This window comes from Diabrotica virgifera, chromosome 4, assembly GCF_917563875.1.
Source record: "Diabrotica virgifera virgifera chromosome 4, PGI_DIABVI_V3a".
Lineage (NCBI taxonomy): Eukaryota > Metazoa > Arthropoda > Insecta > Coleoptera > Chrysomelidae > Diabrotica > Diabrotica virgifera.
Window position 1 is genome coordinate 131,463,422 of NC_065446.1, and position 17,736 is coordinate 131,481,157.

The following is a 17,736-nucleotide window of genomic DNA, read 5'->3' on the forward strand; positions in this document are numbered from 1 at the left end:
CTTATTAGACTATTTATTTCTTTCTTCTAGGTAGTTAAATTGATATTTTTATATTATATGCATGTTCAGTTTTTTATATATCGTATTGTCCCTTTGGTGTTGCCATTACGAAGTCTGTAGGGCCTCCTATGTATGATCTGCGTAGGCAGTCCTGTACGATGTGTATGATGATCGTCTGTTTTGCAACGTCGAAATTGCAAGAAGGAGAGGGAAGTTTACTCAATCTGTAGAAGAAGTCCGCGCGCATCTTCCCCAGTTTGTTATGATTTGTATAAGAGCTACCCTTCTTTGATAAATATAGACGATAGTAATGCGGATCTGTCTTACTTTTCCATTTTCTCTCCATCGGTCATTTTTTAAGTCAAAATTTGATTGATGACCGCTCGAGAGAATTTCAAGGGAGGTAAAGGTAACGAGGCAGGATTTGGAAAATTAAAATGGGTCCTAAAGAATAAAAAAATACAACAATACTTAAAAACAAGAGTGTTTGACCAGTGCATACTCCCAATTCTCACATACGCATGCCAAACATGGACATTGACAAAGGCAAACATGGAAAAAATAATGAAGACACAAAGAGCCATGGAGAGAGCAATGTTAGGAGTAAAATTGACAGACAAAAAGCTAAACAACTAGGTCAGAAATAGAACAAAAGTCAAAGACGCAGGCCAACATATAGCCAGGCTAAAATGGAGCTTCGCAGGTCATAACGCTAGACAAACGGACAATAGGTGGAATAGCACGATATAACAATGGAGACCATGGACAGGAAAGAGAGCAAGAGGACGACCCCAGATGAGATGGGGAGACGACATTAAAAAGATAGGAGGAACGCACTGGAAACAGAAAGCACTAAACAGAAGCGAATGTAGGAAACTAGGGGATGCCTATGTTCAAAATTGGACGAATTAAAGGGCAAAAGAAGAAGAAGAAAGAAGAAAGAAGAAAGGTAACGTGGCTAGGGAATATCGGAAATGTCGTTGTGGACTAGAAGTTGACGACGACCCATATTTTTGTTGTATTCTTTAACAAATTTATGCTCTCGGAGTAGGTTGTGTGGGAATCTTTTACTAAGGGTGGATATTGTGCGAGGGATTATAGGCACAGCACTATTATACGAAGAGCACGGTTTGCTGAGTCGCGACCAGGTAAGTATGCCCGCTATCCAACCACACCGATGCAAAGTATTCAGCCACTGGATATATCAGGCCAAGAACGGAGGATCTTAAGGTTAATGATGTGGCTCCCATATAGTGCTGCAAAGTTTCTGTATTATATTATTACGGTTTTTAGTTTTGCTGCTCTTGTCCTGGAATAAGATTATGAGATTAAGATTTTTATAAGTATTAGAAGATGAATTAATATTAAATAATGTCCAATATTGAACTGGGTCAAGATTGTATAATGTCGACTAACATTAACCTTCATTGTTTATTTAAATATTAGGTGTTCTAAATATTGAGCCATGGGTGCTGAATAGAGATCAACTAGTTTGATTTTACTCAACAAACTTGACTTGACTTGAAAATCAAACTTTTTGTATAAAAAAGTTTGACCTGACTTGATTTCGATATCTTTAGGTTTGACTTGAATTCAAACATCTTCAAACAGTTTGAAAAGTTTGAATATTACGCAACGTGTTTATTTTCAATTTTAAATGAGACCGCCTACGCCTTTATTTGTTCAGTGGCGGATCAACGGGGGGTGGAGGAGGGGTAGGGAAAATCCCCCCCCTCCCAACAAGGTCCAAAAAAATTTTTTGACAAATTTCAATAAACATAGAAATGTATTGGCTGATACGATATTTAAACCGCAGACCAGACAGACAAATAAAACCTAATAAATGCGCCAGTTAGGATAATTATTAAGAAAGCTTAATGCATATTTATACATTAATTTTTTTAAAATTTATACCCAACATTTGTAGCCTGTATCCGAAAAAAAATTAAATTGTACATATAAAACCATATAGACCTGGATCCCGCGTACCAAAAAAAAGTTGATTAATAGCAAGCTGAAAATTTCTTAATAGCTTAACGGTGTCTAGTCAGACAAATTTTGATGTATGGGAACACTGGAACAGAAGAAGTTTTAATTGTTGAAAAGGTTAAAAATTTGGAACGTCAGATTACGAAAACGTCCCATGTATTTTGTCGGCCAGAACATCCAATTGATTTGTTACACTTTCATTAAACTCTCATGCAAAAATCAGACTGCTATTACTAACCAACATGATTCCTGTCATTTGACATGTTCTTCGTGTTCCACTCATTAAAATGCCCAGCTGGTGATAAACACCAGTCTGATTTTTGCATGAAAGTTTAATGAAATGGTAACAAATCAATTGGAAGTTCTGTCCGACAAATACATGAAACGTTTACGTAGTCTGACGTTCCAAATTTTTAACCTTTTCCACAATTAAAACTTCTTCTGTTCCAGTGTTCCCATACATCAAAGTTTGTCTGACTAGACACCGTTAAGCTATTAACAAATTTTCAGCTTGCTATTAATCAACTTTTTTTTTTGGTACGCGGGATCCAGGCCTATATGGTTTTATATCTACAATTTAAATTTTTTTCGGATACAGGCTACAATTGTTGGGTTTAAATTTTAAGTGGAATACGAAGAACATGTCAAATGACAGGAATCATGTTGGTTAGTAAAAGCAGTCTGATTTTTGCATGAGAGTTTAATGAAAGTGTAACAAATCAATTGGATGTTCTGGCCGACAAAATACATGGGACGTTTTCGTAATCTGACGTTTCAAATTTTTAAACTGTTCCACAATTAAAACTTCCCCTGTTCCAGTGTTCCCGTACATCAAAGTTTGTCCGACTAGACACCGTTAAACTATTAACAAATTTTCAGCTTGCTATTAATCAACTTTTTTTGGTACGCGGGATGCAGATCTAATAACCCTATGGTTAGTTTTGAATTTTAAAGCAATACCAAGGAATATACAACAATACTAACTTTTGTATTGTGGTACATATTTTCGAGTGAACTAGCAGCTTGGTACCACATGTTTTTTCGAACTGGCCCTAAGATAAATAAATGCCTTTTTTTAATAAATGAAAGTCATAAAAATTCCAAATCATTTTATTTTGAGCTGTCCATTGAAAAACCAAATAGTCTTATTTTATTGTAACCCTTAAGGACATAGGCGTAACATGTCGCTTATCAAAATGTTCAATGTGTTTTAAATGTATTAATTTTTTCAAATATTGAGAAAACTAATAAGAATTAAAAAAAAATTAAACCCAGCATGAAAGAATACATTATTTCTAAGGGACGAACATGCCTGAAAACTTCTATAATGTTTATTTTAATAAGTTACAGGTTACAGGGGTGAACGTAAAAAGGAAAATTTAGTGTTATTATTAATTGCCAATATTTCATTCAAAAGAAACTTTTTATTTATTCTAAGAGACTTTCCATTCGACCCTCGGTAATAACGTAATCTTTCATTCTGCGTTTACATGTTTCAAAAATACTTATTAGTTTTCGCAGAATTCGAAAAAAATAAATATCTACATTTAAAAGTTTTAAATTAAAACACATTGAAAATCTTGACTTTGTGGCACTCATTGTATTATTAATTTTCTTATCTTAATTGGCAACTAACCTATCTATCTCGACAAAAAAGTATATCTACTAAATAAATTATTTTTCAAACTGTTTCAAACTAGTTTGACAAACAGTTTGAATTTTCAAACCTGTACGATTGACCAGTTTGACTTGACTTGAAATATTTGTCAGAAGGATTGACTTGAGATTGACTTGAAATTAAGTCAAACTCAAGTCAAGTTCAAACATTCAAGTCAAACTTGTGCAACTCTAGTGCTGAATGAGCAACCCGTGGATGACGACAATAACATAGTTCGATTGTTAAAAATAACATAATGAAATATCAGAATAAACTCGGTGTTCGTCGAGGTAAGATGTTTCATTCTCCCTTAACTACTTAACATTGAAAATAACCTGAAGTACTACCACCCTTAGTTCCCAGGGTGACAACACATATACCACTTATATCAGATGGCGATCCTGCCGGGATCGCCATCTGATATAAGGTACTCCAGGTTCTTTTCAATGTTAAGTAGTTAAGGGAAAATGAAACATCTTACCTCGACGAACACCAAGTTTATTCTGTTCTTTTATTATGTTATTTTTAACAATCGAACTATGTTATGGTAATCATCCAAGGGTTGCTTATTCAGCACCCACGGCTCAATATTTACAACACCTAATATTTAAATAAACAATGAAGGTAAATGTTAGTCGATATTACACAATCATGACCCAGTTCAATATTGGATATTATTTTACATCTATTAATTTATCTTGTAATACTTATGAAAATCTTTATCTCTCTTATTACAGCACACTCTATTCATCAGGTGTTCTCTAATTGTGAGCGTTCTGTCTAGAGTAACCCCAAGGTATTTTGGATATTTATTGTGCTTCAACATTTTTTTTAACATGTAATTGAGGCGCTCAGAGCAACAGTGGCCCAACCCCAAAAACAAAGTTTTCAGATAAACGCAATATTTGCATTCGTATTTACATTATGCTTATGGGTGGCGCTACAAATTATGTAGCGCCCTTTAGCCAAATATAGAGATAGGTTGTGTAGACCCTTGTTAATCCGAAGATTTAATGTTGCTGCTTTTTGTAGATATGATAATCTAAAACTGCTTAATTTGTGGGTTCGGCCACTGTTGCTCTGAGCGCCTCAATTCTCAATTTGTCAGCCTGATTGTAACCCAATACTCTAGGTATTGAGATTTTGAAAAGGGAGAACTGACGAAATAGGAGAAAACTGGAAGAGAAGAGGGTTAAGATACTAATGGAGAGTGGCTTAGCTCAGACGAACAAATCAAATAGACAGAGAGACACTATATCTCAAGTGAGGATTCGGGCTAGCTTCAATACACTGAATATTGGCTTTGAAATATACAAACAGAGATATGGGATAACGAAATGGTAGAAACAAGGAAGAAAATGAGACCGGTTAATGCGAGAAGGGAACGCAACTAGATAAGAACGCTGGAGATAGAGTAATAGGAAGATACGACAAGGAAAGAAGAAGAAAAAGGCGCCATCTCGAACGAACAGCTCAGATCTCTGAACCGAGAATTTGAAAGGTTCGAGATTTTTGAAATAAAGAAAGACAGGAAATAAACGACAATTGATACAATGACCTGAAATAAAAAAATAGTCACTATTCACCTTGTTCTGCTATATTTTCAACTGGGGTTACGAGACTGAAATAAAAATCAACCTTACTAATAACAAATATATTTATAATATTAATCACTTTAAATGTATCCATGATACCTATAAATACATGTGAGATAAACAATAGTGGTGGAGTTGAGAAAAAAACAATCTAGAACCAAATGGTTACGCCAAGTAAATTACCACCGCTATTGCGCAATATAAAAGTATCAATAACAAAAACCAGGTCAGTGTCCGTAAGCTTAGAAAAATCCTATACTATGGTTAGTATACTAATATTAATTGATCCTAGACTAGATAAGGTATAGTTAATGCTAGAACAACTAATGGTTACACAAAAAAATTAATACCTTTTCTAGCAGAGACTTAAAGGGTGAAGTACTCACCAATCGAACTATTAAGTGTCCGAAACAATCGAAATAACAGATCTATGTCTAAGTTCACATAGTACACATAGTACACACTTAAGTAAACATAGATGCTGGAAGCTATATAAAACTAACAAAATGATTTTGGTTAAAAACTTTGCCAGAAATATTATTTAAAAACCTACCGACAACATTTATACATGTCTTAATTCCCCTTTCCCTTATCAGTTAATTTATTTTATTCAAAAAGTTACTTATTATTTACCATTACCTAACTTTATTTAAAATTCTACTTCAAAAAAAAACTATGTATATAGTGTAGGTACCTGATATATGCATATAAAAAGTTTACACAAATTTATCAATGTAACGTAAAAACCAAAATATTTATACTTATGAATTGAAACATAGAAAAAGGCTCTTATTTTTGACAACTCCTGGGTATATTCATAGGGAGGTCCACTAGATTTGGAAAATCTCCGGGCACTATCACATCTGTGTGGAGCTGTCTAGAAGTCGAGAGGTCCTGTGGATGTATTTGGTGAAACGGGTCGGTAATGGTTTATGATGTCCTACTTTTAATTAGATAAGGTATATTTATCCATAACAATCCAACTAAGCATCCAAATTAGTTATATAAGGTATATTTATCCATTATTATCCATAAAAAATCCAACTAAGTATCCAAATTATGTAGTGGAATGTAAATAAGATGTTGTAGAATGTAAAAACGAACCCTGGGATCTCTGATATGTGACCACGTGGTATAATTTACGTTATAATTACTTGAATTCTTGTTCTTTTTTCCTTTGGAGATTGTCTGTTGAGTTTCCTGATGTTTAGTTTACTGGTGGTATGTAATATATTTAATTTCAGTCCATTATTTTCCCAGAGTTCGTCTACAAATAGCAACAGCTCACGTATCAGAGCGGATGTTCTTTAACCAACTGATTTTACTATTACGAGTTTCGCTTATCGCTCCGTCCCGTTGGTCGTTCGGCCTGCGCCGACACGTCGAAGCGCTAGGTAGTTTTAAAGATACATAGGCGCATCAAATAAAACACTTACGGGGTAGCAATAAATGCTACATGATGTTGAGATGAAAATAAATACTTCAGTTTTTGTAGTACCTACTTTTGTAGTAGTGTAATCTTCATGTTTTATAGTATTCGCTGAAGATGGATACATAATACTTAAGAGTGACTTCTATATTTTCTAAAGACTGGTGGCTTGTTGCAAGGGTCCAGTCATAAGTATATCCAAACTTCGATAATTCGCTTGCAGGCATGTCAGAAATATAGAGGCTGAAAATTAAAGGCTCAAGCACCGATCCCCTGGGGAAAGCCACTATTAAGTTTCATCAGTCTGCTCATATTATTTCCCATTTTTACCTTTCTCAATGCCAAATTATATGTTTATATGGGATTAAGCCACAATTGGTTGTAATGAAAATTACATTTGTAACTGCAGTTTGTGCAATTTTTAAACCGAGGGTATTTAAATATTTCCTCAGTATTTAAATCTACCATCTGTAAATAATGTGATCTTAAAATACATTTTGGGAGCAGAGGATAATGAAGTTGCAGTATACACAGACGGATCAAAGACTAGGGACAGCACGGGTTTTGCCTTTTATGTACCATCCACTGGTCATACACAGCTGCATCGTGTGGCATTGATTTTACTTCTATCTTTACTTTACAGCCGAGGAATTAGCAATTAAAAAAGCGCTGCAATGGTGTTAAGAAAGTCAGGTTCAGAAAATTGCTATATTGACAGATTCTCAGTCAGTACTATTACTCTTTCACCCGACAAAACATTATAAGAACATTATAATATATATATTTTGACATAAGGAAAATTATTCAATATTCTGGAAAAACTTGACAAGAAAGCTCGTTTCATTTAGGTTAAAGGACACCCTGGTATTATTGGCAATGATTATGTAAATAAAGCAGCTAAAGATGCATACCATTTAGAGTTTAGAAAATATTATCTATGAAACAGATGCAAACGATCTTTTAGCTATTTTCAGAAACAAAATCAGAAGTGATTGGGAATCTTTGTATATAAGTATTAGTGAAAAATCTCAGTCACTATTATAGAATACATAAAGATTTGCCAAAGAACATTCCTCATCTCACCTTCCCTGTATCCAGACGATATTCCTCAATCACTACTAGATTGAAATTACATCATGGTCGTTTCCCGGCACACTTACACAAAATAAATGTAACAGATTCGCCTCTATGTTCTTGCAATACTCTGTCGATAGGCAACTTAAACCATTAGTCTGGGCAGATGATTGGAGAATAGGCCATTTTTGGGAAAAGTTATTTACCATCAATTTTATTGTTAGAATCGAATCTTATGATTCTATACATATATTAATAATATAGGTATGCAAAGTCCGCAGATTGTGTGCTACTTTTTTTATAAACAAAATGACGCCCGAAAATCATGTTTTTTTTCAATGTTTGCTCTATAACTCCAAAAATTTTAACTTTAAACCAAAAACACTCAAATATAAATTCAGCGTAATTAAGTTCTGCATAGAGACGTGTTTTTCCCGATATACTTCGACGAAAATTATGCCCTAAAATCGGGGCTTTTCTAACAAAACCTTTAATTTTCAGCTAAAATTTTAGATAAGTAATTGTTTATCAAAAATTAAATAACTTGGTAATATAAAAGCTCTTTTCTTATAGATTATAATTCCAGAAGCCGATACAAATGTTTAGCAACAATTGAATTGTTAATTAAAATTTTACGGTCGCTATACTAACCACAATAATTATGGTAGATAAGAATAGCCATGATTTTTGTATAAAAAGACACTGTACATAATATCTAATGTACTTTACAGAATTGAAATTGGACTATTTAAGCGGCCTCAGGAATATTTTAAAATTTTAAACAATTTTTGGCTTAAAAACAAATAGAATATCTCAGGAAATAATAAATTAAATTAAATCAGGGAGCTTCTTTTAAAAGAAAAAACGTTTAATTGCGATAAGTGGTTCCTGAGATACAACCGGTCAAAGTTGACCGGCATTTACGGCAAAGATATAAACAATAGTATCATAATTTTCAAACCGTTACCTTTTTATGTTTGTCCACACCAATTTTCATATCTTATTATAACAAACTCATAACATATATTATTATAACAAAAACTATCGATATTACGAGTGAAAATTACCAAAAATAGCAAAATTCCAATCAAAAATTAGATTGGAGACAATGTAATCTCAAAGTTTAAAATCGGTGTGCGTTAAAAAAATGCATTTTCTCGGCTTATCATTGAGCAATTTTCTTCATTCCTTTTTTATTCCCAAGTAACTCGAGTAGCGCCATCTAACTAATGCATTATTAAATGTCAAACTTGCTTATATTTTGTTATAATAGATTAATTTATTTATAAGGAAACAAAACTACATATTTTTCCAGTTGTAGACTTTTAATAGGTAAGCTTACTACAAAGTGTACGCTTTAACGTTAAAAACACAAATATTCTCATTTGAAAGCTCTATATAATTATTTAAACAATCTTTATTTAAACAAATTAAAATTTTTGTTATTATAAATAAATTAATTTTTCATATTCACAAAACAAAAGCAACTTTGATATTTAATAATGCGTTAGTTAGATGGCTCTACTGGAGTTACTTGGGAACAAAAAAAAAAAGAATGAAGAAAATTACTCGATGGGAAGCCGAGAAAATTCATTTTTTTAACGTATTTTAACCGATTTTGAACTTTGATATTACATTTTCACCAATCTAATTTTTGATTGGAATTTTTGCTTATTTTTATGATTGCTATTTTTGGCAATTTTCACTCGTAATATCGATAGTTTTTATTATAATAATAATATTATGAGTATTTTAAAGATATGAAAATTGATGTGGAGAAAGAGGACAAAAATAAAAAGGTGATGGTTTGAAAATTATGATACTATTGTTTATATCAACGCATGAAAGGCAATCCTTCCTAACCGACATCTATACAAATGTGCAGGAGAGCTGATCAAAAATTTTTTTTATTGAAAAATTCTTATAAAATATTTACTTTTCATCATAGATAAATACTTGTTAGAGTTTATGCATTATAATATTGTGGGCTTTTATCTAAGAAGTAATATTTTTACTTAACACTTCAAGTTTACCATTTAGAGTTGGTTAGTAAAAGATTACCCCAAAAAAATAACAGGTACAACTATCTATGCGCCTGAGCCTACAAAAAAACTTTCAAGTATATTCAGTTATATACTTAAGCTATTGTATATGCAAATAGGTAAAAATGTATTAATAACGAAAAAATATCTTTGAAAAATAGGAAAAAAAACTAAATAATTAAATTTTAGTCAGGTCTTTCAAGAAAAATAATCTAATTACTTATTATAAAGTAATATTTGCAACTCTATCCGACATTTTTGAAGGGAGTGAGTTTAACAAATAAAACAATTTTTGTTTTTAATCAATATTTTTATTGTATTGCAGTATTTTTTTGAATTAAAAATGAAGAACTTAAACAAAATTTGGATTTTATAATAAACACTGGGTACGAATAAAAAAAATCTTCTAAATAATTGTTAAATAACATAAGTAAGTAACATCAAGAATTTGCTTAAACAAGAAAGAGATCTCAACATATTATTATTAATTATTATTACTCCAAATAAGGCACAGTGCACAGTTTAACATCACAAGACTCATCAGAGTTAAAAAAGTTTCTTTAAAATCTCATATAATATTATGTTCGTGTGTACTCTTTCATTAACACTTAACTATGGTTAAGATCCAAAACTCTAACTATTGGAAAAATAATTGGTAAAGAACACATTAAATGCAAAATTAACCAAGTGTACTTAGAGTAATATCCTATGTAAGACAATTTGTAAGGAATTCTATAATTCAATCTCAAACATAATAACAAATGATAGCAAACAAACAAAACAAATAATAGTTAAAAAATCAACTTTAAATCGTATCTGGTCAAGACTGTAATACTGGAACCTCAAATAATTAAACTTTAAAAAAATATGCTATTTAGGGGGGCTTACGTAACGCTTCCTAAATCAATTTATGCCTAAACGCATTTAATAATGTCATTGCATCTTTTTGTAATCCAAACAGATGACGGAGAAACAATAATTGAATTTTAATGCATTTACCCATAAATTTATTTAGGAAATGTTACACAAGCCGACCGTATACTTGTTATTAACCAGCCTTATTAACACTTTGACTTCTTATACCTTATAACATCAAAATGAAAGCAACCACAAATTATAATATACTCGTAATACTAATATTAATAACATAATATCAAAACAAAACTGCAGCAAAAATAAATGAAAAATCGTAATCAGGATCTTCTACGTCTGATTCTGGTAACACACCTTTCATATTCGCATCCCGTGGAATGTTCAAATATTCATGATGAAAACAAGCTGGAATGACTTGGTGAGCACAAAATTTCTGAAGATCGTGATATTTCTTTTTGGAAATGGGCAGTAGTGATCTATAGCAGGACATAAGTGGGACCCTAGTCTTAGGCTGGACTTCAACATCGAATAATTTGACAACAGAATTCATAGATGTTTTTATAGAAACAATAAGTGCGTTCGCGGGTGCCAATTAGCAGCAAAACGCATGCGCACTTTAAAATGATATAAATAAAATCGTTAATAGATAAATATACAAGGTATATTTACCTAGTATAATTTTATAATTAGTTATTAATATTAATTAAATGTAAGTATACCTCGTATATTTACCTATTAACGGTATTATTTATATTACGTGAGGTTTGTCACCTGTGTTTGTCTTTCTTAAAAGTTGCAATCCGAACTTTACTTATTTTGCCAGTAAGATTTCCTTTGAAATATTTGTCTCCAATGTTATCCCATTTTTTAAATTGATCATAAGATATTCGGTCAACATTAAATGGCGATGGATTCTTTCTAGCAGTTGAGAAAATGGTGAGCCATTGGGAAGGTGCATAAACAGTTGTATGTTTAAGGTTATTTTCAATGATGGCGTGAGACGTATCTACTGGCATATAAGTGTGCCCAGTTAGTAGGAAATTCAACTGAATTGTTTCAAGATTATTACATTCCTGCAAAGTTTGGTGAATCATACCCATAACAGTGCGGTTCCGGTTTTGCCCTGGACAACAATCGCAGTCTAACAGCAATCGTTTAACATTTCCTCTGGCATCAACAGATTTAATGTATTTATGCAAAATTGTTGCTACTTCATTTGCACCTCGTTTACCATTAGATTCGTCCCAATATTAATAGAATACTTTACGAGTGCCGTTCTCGTAGAAACATAGGTTATAAACAGCCAGTTTTCTACTATAGCATAATAGAATTAAAGGTGAATATGGCGTATTCAAGACCTTTTGAAGATCAAAGCTGACGCATAATGTAAAAGAATCATCTTTGTGGATCTTTTTGTGACTTTTGAAACGGGCGTAACTTTCTTCTTTTTCTTTCTCATGCTGTTCTTTTTCTTTCAGTTTGTCAGGATCAGTGGTTTTTTCAAACACAAGGCATTTCTTGCACTTATCTTTCTTTGGTACATGAAAGCCGACGTTAAACTGCTCATGAAATATTTTGCGAAAAATTCTCTCACTCACAATATCCATACCTCGATTAATGACATTATTTTTATAAATTCCGTAAAGAGTTGGTATGGTCTTGAATTCTTCTGGTAAATAAACTTTACTGGAATCTTGGCGGCCATAGTGCGATGGTAAAGCAGGCAAACTTTTTATAAAGTTTATAACGGCATCCAGAGTAGTTTGTTTGGTTTTATTTGACGGCTCCATCTTTCCTCTCATGTTTTCCTTGGCACATCCCCACTCTGCATTTTTAACAATACTATAAATAGTTTTATCTGAAACATTCATAGTGGCTGCTAAGAACTGTAAGCATACATTTCTCTTACCTTCTCCTTCATTTACAAAATATTTTATAGTACAGTTGCGTTTTTCAGACTCACTGCGCTTGCGCTTCACACCTACTCTTTGCGCCAATGATACCAACCAATTTCGTCGTCGAGTTGTATCCAGTTTCCAGAAATGGTTAAATATGCTTTCTCTTCTTTCTTCTGGGATAGATCCACAGCTATTGCCACATTTTTTTCCTTTACATGGATTTGGGAGAAATTTCTTGGCTGGTACTGTCACTCCCTTCTTAATTGTATATTCTTCCCCAGCTCTCTTCTTCTTAGATCTTTCTTTTCTTTCATTATTTTTTCTTTCCGTGAATCCAGCGTTACCTATAGTTTCTTCTTCTATGCCCGATCCATTCGTTGTTGGTTTTATTCTTCTGAAATTCTTTTTCTTTTTTCTTGTTTTACCCGTTGACTCTGCATCATTTGTTTCCTCGTCGCTTGCACTTTGTACTGGCAACCAGTCGTATGAATCCTCATTGTCGCCGTAAAAAGTTGAAAAATCTTCTTGATCAGACATGTAATCGATGTATTTCATGTCTCTTTTACATTTACGAACAGTTTTTTTTCTTTTCAACAATATTTGTATTATTTGATTGTTCTTTATTCATCTCAGTTACTTTTAGGACTATATCAATGTGTGGTATATTTAAATCCATGCTATTTGAGGGCTGTGCCAAATTTTCACCTTCATCAGGACTGTTTCTCGATATAAGTTTATGATTGTGAGTTAGTCCTCTTACTAGTATAATACGAAAGCAGTATGCAGTATGTTATGCATAACCGACATTCAAAACATGGTTGCGCCTCCTAAGCGCCTATTATTCGTTTTGAAATTCAAATAAAATTATCTAAGCGACACGTTTGGCACAACACTAAGGTAAGTAAAACTATTTAAGCGACATTCGGTTCCAAACTAATTAGTCAGGTAAAATTATCTAAGCGACATCAAGTCGGTATCGTTTTTTTATGTAAAATTATCTAAGCTCTTTTTTATACCTATTTCGCAACAAGCAAAAATGTCTAAGCACAAATGATGTCAAATACATTTTTAGGAACAAATGTATAAGGACAGGTTTGGATGATATTTCTGTTTGTATAAAAATCGGTAAGCGACTATGATAGCAAAATCTAGAACAGGAAAAAATACCGTACTGCTTGGTGTATATGATTTTACTTTCAGTAAATTTATCTAAGTTAACGGTTAATATAATTTTAAGACAGGAACAAATTACTATTCGTTTTTTCTTATAACTCAAACTGTCCAACCAACCGATATATAGAAAATTAGGACTTTTTTGTTGCTTAGTCAGTTGAAAACGTGAGAATACTTAAGATTCACGTACTTCCTAAGCGACAACAAATCTCAACGCAGCGCTACGAGACCCAGACCAATCGACGCGGATTTTTATGGCGAGTCAAATGATATATATATATATATATATATATATATATATATATATATATATATATATATATATATATATATATATATATATATATATATATATATATATATATATATATATATATATATATATATACAGGGTGTCCCGAAAAGATTGGTCATAAATTATACCACAGATTCTGGGGTCAAAAATAGGTTGATTAAACCTCACTTACCTATATACAATAGTGCACACAAAAAAAGTTACAGCCCTTTGAAGTTACAAAATGAAAATCGATTTTTTTTAATATATCGAAAACTCCTAGAGCTTTTTTATTGAAAATGGACATGAGGAATCTTTATCGTAGCAACATCTTAAAAAAAAACTATAGTAAAATTTGTGTACCCCATAAAAATGTTATGGGGGTTTTGTTCCTTTAAACCCCCCTTAACTTTTATGTACGTTCCAATTAAATTATTATTGTGGCACCATTAGTTAAACACAATATTTTTAAAACTTTTTTGCCTCTTAGTACTTTTTTGATAAGCCAGTGTTTATCGAGATATTTTGAATATTTGTCGAATCCACCACCTATTTATGTATGGTTAAGTATGATTATAGACACCTGTTAATAATCTGAAAATTTATTTATAACCTAAATTTTTTGGTATATTTTGAAAAAGAAATCACATCTCGATAAAAGTTGACTTATCAAAAAAAGACTAAGAGACAAAAAGTTTTAAAAACACTGTGTTTAACTAATGGTACCACAATAATAGTTTAATTGGAACGTACACAAACATTTGGGGGGTTTAAAGGAACAAAACCCCCATAAATTTTTTATGTAAATATAGTAAAAAAGGAGCCGCATGTCGATAAAAACTAGCTTATCGAAAAAATATTAAGAGGCAAAAAAGTTTTAAAAACGTTGTGTTCAACTAATGGTACCACAATAATGAATTAATTGGAACGTACACAAAAGTTTGGGGGGGTTCAAGGGAACAAAATCCCCATAAATTTTTTATGGGGTGGACAAATTTCACTATAATTTGGTTTTAAGGTGAGCCTGTCATAAGAATGATACATGCCCGTTTTCAATAAAAAATCTTTGATAGTTTTCGATATATTGAAAAAAATCGATTTTCATTTTGTAACTTCAAAGGGCTGTAACTTTTTTTATGAGCACATTTGTACTAAGGTAAGTTAGGTTCAACCGAACTATTTTTGACCCCAGAATGTGTGGTATAATTTATGACCATTCTTTTCGGGACACCCTGTATATATATATATATATATATATATATATATATATATATATATATATATATATATATATATATATATGTCGTTTTACCAAATCTTGTCGGTTAGGAAGGATTGCCTTTCATGCGTTGATATCTTTGCCGTAAATCCCGGCCAACTTTGTCTCTAAATGGAGAGAGAATTTTGCTATTTTTGGCAGTTTTCACTCGTAATACCGATAGTTTTTATTATAATAACATATGTTGTGAGTATTCTAAAGATATGAAAATCGGTCTTGAGAAAGAGGACAAAAATAAAAAAGTGATGGTTCAAAAATTATGATCCTATAGTTTATATCTTTGCCGTAAATGCCGGTCAACTTTAACCGGTTGTATCTCAGGAACAGCTCATCACAATTAAACGCTTTTCCTTTTCAAAGAAGCGTCTTACCACTTTTTTTCCAATATTGTTTTCATGATTTAATTTAATTAAATGTTTCCCGAGATATTTTATTTGTTTATAAGTCAAAAAATCACTTTGACTTTTGTAGACGTCAAATACAGTCACCTAAAAAATAGCTCCTGAAAATTGCTATTTAAATAGTGAAATAATACATTTTGGGCTTGTAAAACTCGATCTATTATATCCTTAATAGTTTTTCATTCTCAGTGACCAAGAAAAACCTAGAAGTTAATTGTATTTGAATCTATTTTACCCCATTTGGGGTTTCCGTTTGGAGACGTCATTTGAAAGTGACAAAGTGTTTAATTTTTAAAAACTTTAAAATTTAACATGGACTATGCGGGGAGACCTCCAGATAAACCTCCAGATATTAACAGGATGGATGAAGGTGATAATATAGAGAAAATTGACATCAATATAAATAACACATATGACGGTAAATCAAAAAATAACGGAGAAGAGAACATTTCCTATATCAGAGCAGTGACGTAGGTCCTTTTCATGTATATGTAGAAAATAATACTCCGAACTTTAAAGGTCAGCTTAATGTTATCAAAATTGGTGACATTATACCCTCTAATTTTTCGAATTTAGATAACAAAATTACTAGTATTGACTCGATAGGCAAGAATAGAATTAGAATAAAATTTAAAGATTATCAATCAGCCAATTTGTTAATCAATCAAAAAGCTTGCTCATTATTTACAAGCAACAATTTAGATGTTTACGTTCCGAAGTTTATACTCCATAGACAGGGTATAATTAGGGACATAGATATAGAATTTTCATAAGAATATATCAAAAATAAAATTAAACAATACGATATGCCCTGTAAGTTTGAAGTAGTTTCGGTTAGAAGAATAAATAGAAAGATAGAAAAACATATCGAAGATAAAACAATAACAGACAAAGCTCCAACAAAATCATGTATTGTTAATTTTAAAGCACAAACTCTTCCTAAATATATCACAATTAATAAAGTGATTAAAGACGTTGAACCCTATGTTCAAAAAGTTTTACTATGTTTCTCTTGCCTTCGTTTTGGACATCTTGGGTCTCAGTGTAAAGCACGTCCCAGGTGCAATAAATGTCATGATTTCCATAATACAAAAGATTGCACAGTAAATGAATATACTGCAACTTGTTTCAGCTGTTAAGGTAATCATTTGACTACACACCTAAGTGCATGTCCTGAATTCTCTAGACAGAAACAAATTAAGAATACTATGTCATCATTAAATCTAAATTTCTTTGATGCATGTAAAACAAATCCGAAAGTTTCGTATGCCAATATTGCTGCCAGAAATAGTAGCTCTTTCTTGCCAACCAATTCTAATTAGAATGAGCAATTACGAAGTAATTCCAAATCAATCTGCTTCACCCGCAAAGAAATTCTCCTCACAAATGTTCTTCAGCAGTAATAATCCAGAAAAAACAAATTTTAAGCGACACCGTCCAAGTTCTACCAATCCTTTGGAATCAGCTAGAAAAGAAAGAATTTCTCAAGAACATATTCCTAGACAAAAAGGTGGTATCTATTATACATTTAAATATACAGAGCATACAAATACAACAAACTTGCAGACACAAGGAGTATCATCACAATTAAATAATGTAATTTTAGAATTGGTTCTTCATATAATTAGTTCATTAAAACTCACTCAAAATTTAGACAAATCAAAAACAGAGATTATGCAACAAATTAATAGATATTTAAGTACGGCATCGATCTCACTCAACTGTCACTCAATCGTATTGTATCACTCAACTAATAGAAAAAAAGGTTGCTGTAGATCAAGAAGTCCACTTTTTATTTGTTGATCTAAAAAAGGCCTACGATAGCATCCCCCAAAACAAGTTATGGAACACTCTAAGACAAACGAACATCAACTCAAATCTCATAACAGCAGTGGAAAAACTATATGATAACGCCGACGCCAAAGTTAAAATAGGAACGAATGTTTCCAAAGGTTTTGTAGTAGACAAAGGACTGAAGCAGGGATGCTGCCTATCGCCGACACTTTTCAAAATATATCTGGAACAAGCATTAAAACTTTGGAAGCGGAAGTG

The 17,736-nt window shown here is 32.1% G+C and overlaps 1 protein-coding gene across 1 annotated transcript in view; it reads left to right on the plus strand.

The window, feature by feature from the left end:
- The window catches only part of LOC114334762 (pleckstrin homology domain-containing family G member 5), a 1,826,648-nt gene that overhangs the window by 1,188,075 nt on the left and 620,837 nt on the right, over positions 1 to 17,736 (plus strand). The gene's annotated exons all lie outside the window — the stretch shown is intronic.